We start from the raw sequence: 6,592 nt of genomic DNA, 5'->3' as shown, positions 1-6,592 counted from the left end.
GTAATCGAAAATTTCTATTATTAAACACTATTAATTTTGTTCCATTCTGCATGATATATTAATTGTTTATAACTTTAAGGAATTTATCGTAAAAATCATTCGTTAAAGTACAAGTAAATTTTGTTTTTAAAACGTTAGATTAATGTTGTAAATGAAACTTTGTCGTAAGTGTAAATTTTGAATTCTCGATTAAGGGTTATTTTATAACTAAAAAAATTATCAAATGACGGAAATAAGAAAATAAAGATTAAACAAAGAAGCAATTAATTTTATATTTTCACAACTCTTTTTTTTATTTAAAGATAAAGTTTCACAACTCTTAAAGCCATTAGACAACATAGACAATGTCAAACATATATAACAACAGTGGCATTGTCGTTGGGTGTTTACTTTTTTGATACAGTTTAGGCATAATTAAGTATAAAATTTTGGATGGCAAAATCTAAGTATAATCGGAAACATTTTTGAAGATACAATTTAAGTTTGGATGGCAAGATAAGACCTAAAGTTGATTAGTCAAATCATGTGATAGTCCAAATACTAGAATTCCAAGTCAGTCGCTATTTCATTGTACAGTTTCCAAACAAAATAAAGCATGTAAAATTCCAAACCCTAGAATTCCAAGTATGAAACAGTCATTTCCCTTAGTTCCTTCTAGAACGCCGTGCAAACCTGATCAAAAACATATAAATTAAAAAAAAATTCTATGACCTATGTCATGATCGAAAAGTTTCCTACGACATCCACCCTCTCCCCTCTTTCCTTAATCTGAATTTCTTTGGAAAATGGGAGAAAATTTTAATTACCATTGCCACCGTTCACGTTACGACTTAGGGTTCAAATGACATCGAAGCTTTTGGACGTTTACAAAGCATCAACCCCCTGCTCGGGCAAAGCTTTGTCAGAGTGAAAGTCGAAATGACCAATCAATACGGTGAGGGACTAATACATATTATTATTATATAGCTCAAGTAAGAGTTCAACGGGCACCGCACTGCTCCATAAAAACCAATTGGGGCATATGTCCATGAAATTTGCTTGGATATTCCCGCATCCATCGTTACGACATTTCTTGATGTTAATTTCCTAAAAGATTTGAAATGGAATCTTAGAAACCTGATGATCACTATTTTATAATTTCTTTCTCTTAGTGATTTTTTTTTATAATTGAAAAAGAGAGATTTGAACATTTCCTTTTTATAAAGAAAATAATACACTAACCATTAAATTAAATGTTCAAATACTTCTTTCTCTTAGTGCTTTTTAACTCTTTCATTCTGCAAAGCACTTAGCTGTTACTCATCTGTTAGGGAGGCTCCGCCCCTGAAAACAAGTATTTACAAAGAACGCACATAATAATAAATATTAGTATAATATAATTAAACTGTGGTGAGCAAAATGTCGACCTAGTGGTATGCCTGAAAAACAATATGTGGTTTAGCACAACCAGCGGGCGCCCAATTGGAATTATTTTATCAGAGAGAGTTTCTTCGACCCACTGCTTTGAGAGCCCATTGGGAAATCAATCCTGCATGCAAATCAAGCTAGGGTCTTGTTTTAGGCCCTGTAGTCCTTTGCGATTTGTAGTTTAATTATCCCGCAAGTACGTAGGAAGATCAGATAAAATTCTTCGGCTATAAAAAATTTAGCCCGGTAGATATTTACCCGGGACGTATAACTATCTCTAATTAATGATTAACAAAACGAATTACTTAACAAGGGTCTAAGTATTATTAACAACTATTATTTGAAAGAGTAAAACGAAAGAACTGAGTCTAAGAAACAGTTGGACGAAACAAAATATAATCGCGCGACAGACTTGTGTTGAGCACAGACAATCGACAGGACCCAAGCGACTTCTCTCGATTGACTCTAATTCTAGTTTGTTCGAACATTGGTCGTTGGATTTATATTTCTTCTTTGGTAATTACCATGGAAACACAATACAATGGACCAAGTTTTTGTTTTTTCCTTGATGGTCATGTACCAAGCTGAATATAAATTTTTGCACTGGACTGAGGGGAAATGTACCCAGAAGATCATCCGAGTCAGAGCAAGCTTTCAGGTTATAAGATTACTCCGATTTGCTACCAGGTTGGCCGGGATGCAGAGTCGTCAGAAAACGGATGGCATGAGGAAATTATCTTTGCTGCTGATGTCCAAAAGATGTACATTATCTCAAAGAAACCATTTGGTATACATTTTCAACGTTTCATTCATCATCGTTGTATAATCTGTTCATCCTCTGTCAGTAATTAAAATGCATTTCTATTTGTTATTTTTACCCTATAACTTTTCATTAATTTATACAGGATTATTAATCCATTTTTCTTTTATGGTCGGAACTGCTTATGACAATCACTTTGGTCGGTCTATATATGTATATATTGTCGAAGCTGCTTCAACTAAGTGGACTTAAATAATTTGTTGGGAAATTTGGCTTTGTCATTGCCTTAGTAGCTTGGAAAGAGGACCTATCTTAGAGGAAAAACATTATAATTAAGAATATTTTTTCATCTCAATTATTTAGTCATTTAGCGAAAGGAGGATCTGAATTTAAAGTCTTTTATACTTCAATATAACTTGTTTTCTAATATGGATTATGGATGTACTTTTTAATTTTGTACCAAGAGAAGAAGAGCCAGGGAAAATTTAGGCAGGAGAATGAAAATGCTGAAAGCGGAGATGAGGAAGATTAGTAAGGAACAAGAAAGCATAAGAAGGGAGCAAAGGGAAGTCAAAGAAAAATTTGATATGGTTGAGTTTGAATGTGAGCAACTCCGAAGACAGACTGAATTCATAACACAACAAAGCCTCAACACCCAACGTCGACTTTGTCTTATGTTTCAAATCCTAAAAGCACGAGAGACGAATGATTTCACCAAAGCTGCTGGCCTTACTCAGATTCTCCGGTTAGTTGCTAATTCAAATACTTGTAAGGAAAGAATATGTAGTTTTAACTCAAGCTTCATTTAGTAGTTGTTGTTGTTGTTGTTTTATTATTATTATTATTATTGTGCAGTGAACTCATAGCAAAACGGAGCAAGGAAAAGTAATGGCTCTAGCTACGCTGCTTTAGTTCGGGCAAGCTGCTTTCTACCTGGCGACGGGCATACAATCAACTCTTTGGTTTCGCTCGCAATTGGTTTCCTGTTTGAAGAATAACAAATCAATTGCGACTTCTCCTGTTCTATTAAACCATTTGCAAGTAAAAAAAGAAAAAATCTCATCATCAAAAATATATTAATATTTTATTATGATCGTAGGCCCATGCATGGCCCTCCGATGCATTTGTAACTTACCCTCTTTGGTGTATTTCCACGTATGTTTGTGTGTTGATTGAATTTTGAATGTCAAGAAAGAAATGGACTATGTGAATGAAAAGTATCAAAATTTACATTTATATTGAATATTTTTAATTGTCGTGACTTAACTTTTATGAAATGGTTGGTCGGCTTGTCCGTACCATGTTGTGTCCACTACGAATCTTAAGCACAATTTGAACAGAAATTGTTGGCTCAGTCCTAACAGCAGTCGCACGATTTTCAAAAGGGCTTCCAGCTTCAAAAGGATAAAGATTAATCGTAGTAAGAATTATCCAAGGAAAAAGATGGCTAGAGTTTTTCTTTCCCTATAAGTAGTCTCAAACTTATGGGGTAAGTATTCCCTCATAACTAGGAAAGAAAAGTAACCAACATAACGATATTAGCATGCATGCAGCTGGCCGACGAAAATCTCCATATCTAAAGACCAAAATTAAGCCGATTAAAAGAAGATCTGCCCATTCCCGAATGTATCACATCTGCCATTTGCGCCCAATTGACTAGCTAGTTTCACTTTTATGTAGGAGGAAAGAAAATATATATTCTATGTGTGCCGCAGTCGTCAGAAGCATGAACACCATGTCCAAAGAGAGAAACCTAAAAGCAAACATTTGGGATGGAAAAGTTGTGGAAAAGTTTACCCCTCCCCTCCACTTTGGCTGCTTTCGGTCATGTCATTTTCTCTTTTATAACAGAGATCGTTTAAACAATACCAAACCAACAGTTGAATGAAAAGCAGAAACAAACAAACCTCTAAAGGAAGGTGGTCTTGATTCCTTCTCTACAGCCGTCGTTGCTTTTTCCTTGCGTCCGCACTTTGTCACTTAAAAATCACGTATGTCAAAAAATTAGGAATAAGTGATAACGGGATTCTATAGTCGTTGTCACCTTTTTCTCAGTTCAGAATATAAACAAAAACTTTTTTTTTTTTTCATTTTGGTGGTAAAATAACTCACTCAAAAATTAGTAAATATAAATCTCAATTAAGATCAAGAAAAAATTATTCAAAGTATGTCGTAACAATAAAACTTAAAACTACATTTTTCTAAAACACATTTCTACAAGAAAAGTTAGGACTTCCGATAGATATTTGTTGATGTCGGGAGGCTTGGTGGGGATGGGGTTCTGTGGAACCAATCAATATGTTTGCTTTTGTGTTCAGCTTAAAATTTGGAGGAAAAAATGTTGTTAGCTAAAATTGAAAAATTTTTGGAATTTCTTTTTATGATTTAGATAGAGAAATTTCCGGAAGGAAAGGTTTGATGGAATTTTAGAGGATTTTTTTATAATTTAGATGAGAAAATAATTAATGTTAATGTTTAATATATTTATTTTATTATTTATTCATCAATGATTTCGTATTTGGATTTTAATTGACCGTTTTTTCTTTTGGCATTTTTAATTTTTCTTGGTATTAGATTAGTTTTGTTTTAGTATCATTCTTGCATAACTACCTAACAATTGAAAATGTCATCCATTATATAATAAACTGAAAATAATTTGCAAGAAAAATGTTAAATTAATTAATGTACCAAAAAAAATTCAATTACTTAATATGAATAGTTTAATTACTACAATGTCAGAACAATTGTGAGTAATTCCTTTTATCATAGATATAATGAACAAAGAACATCATAAACTACTTTAAATATCATTAAAGAAGAGTTTGTATGATTATAATAGTACATTTTATAATAAATTTTGTAAAATTGGAAAAAAAAAAAATCACGATCACAATGACCAAAAGGACTACGATAAACACGAAGTGGAAGAAAATGCATCTGCAACCGTAATTAAATCCTTGATGTATGGATTATCCTATTATTAGTCTTTGAAAAATGAGAACCAACTATGTAACATTTACATTGAAAGTTCAAGTATTATAAACGTCATTGATCCATTGATCAGACTATCGTTATCTCATTTTTGGATTTCTAAAAAAGTTGGTCCTAACAAGTCTAATAACTAATCTTAGAAATTCCCATGATATGTAAGGTTGAAAACGTTAATCCCACCGGATGATTGACTTAATGAATAACGTGGGAGAGAAAAGGTAAAGAAATTGCAAAAGAAATAAGGCCCGGTTTTCAAGCAAAGGTAGTTGGTCATGCACGGGGATATTGCTGGACAAGCTCAGAGCATTTGTTGTTCCATTTAAGACGATTGACAATGAATCCACCAGGTTATCCGTGATTGACCTTCACATGACAAACACACCACTGCAAACAGACGTCATATGGGGATGGACTTGCATCGGTCGTCCAACAATTCACGGATCTCGTGGTCTCTACGTTACCTGTCATTTCATAATTTTGGGAGCACCTCATGAGAGAGACTCACATAAACCAATACCCATTCGTGTTAAGTAAATTATATTTTCTAATCGTGTTATAGCGACGTGGTTGTATTAGAAATCTAGTATTCTTTTCAAATTTTTAAAATCAAATGAAATAAAAATAAGACAAAATCGAATTACAACATCCTCATTAAATGCCTTGAATTGCACGTTAAGTATAGAATTAAATTCACGTAATGAATACGTTCATAATGACTTGTCTTTCCTCTGTAATCTAAAATGAACACATATTTCGCTTGAGAACTGTGGAATTTTTTTTTAATCCCTCCCAAAATATTCAAGGAGACAAAAAGAAGAGGATATATACAAGTAAAACCAAGCATAGACTAAGGAACAAAAATGCTAAGCTCATTCCTTGAGAAAGAATCAGTAGCTTACTCTTCCTAAACAATGGCTTACAAGCCCCTACACAACCGCTGGCCTTAGCTATCTTCTACCTGTGCCATCAACATTGAATTTCAATTCTACATCTCTAAGGGATCCATTCCACTCCTCTTCTAGGTTCTTCAGTAGACCACCAAGCTATCTCATCTACCCCTTCTGTCTTAATGACATTAATCTAGAAGTTTGTCCTCTTTTTAATCATAACAACCACTCCATCCTTCTCCCACTTCTTGGCATTAAAAGTCAAGTTATTTCTAACAACCCATAGGGGCCAAAATGTGGCACCTACTACTGTCATCCACCTCCTAAATAAAAGACCTTCTGATACAAGATCCTCACAATATTTAATTATCCATGAGATAGACATGGATAGCATTCATTGAAATCCCCACGGTTCAAACACGTAGCACCAAACTTCGTAAAAAAAGCGGCAATGAAGTAGAATGTGATGGCATTCTTCCTCCACGAGACCACACCAAAAAATAATGAGAATTATAAAACTTATATCAAATTTATTAGTCTTGATATG

General features: G+C 33.6%; 1 long non-coding RNA gene across 1 annotated transcript; it reads left to right on the top strand.

Annotated features, from left to right (window-relative positions):
• The first annotated feature begins 1,982 nt into the window (after window positions 1–1,982).
• On the top strand, window positions 1,983–3,364 carry LOC110415810 (uncharacterized). The gene is made up of 3 exons (XR_016351159.1): window positions 1,983–2,194; window positions 2,632–2,912; window positions 3,023–3,364. It is a non-coding gene; the product is annotated as an uncharacterized LOC110415810 (long non-coding RNA).
• Window positions 3,365–6,592: the final 3,228 nt, after the last annotated feature.

The sequence above is a fragment of the Theobroma umbraticum genome, unplaced genomic scaffold, assembly GCF_002168275.2.
Source record: "Theobroma umbraticum cultivar Fairchild unplaced genomic scaffold, ASM216827v3 scaffold_147.0, whole genome shotgun sequence".
In the NCBI taxonomy this organism is placed as follows: Eukaryota; Viridiplantae; Streptophyta; class Magnoliopsida; order Malvales; family Malvaceae; genus Theobroma; species Theobroma umbraticum.
The sequence above is the reverse complement of the archived record's forward strand: the minus strand, read 5'-3'. Positions and strand labels throughout refer to the sequence as shown.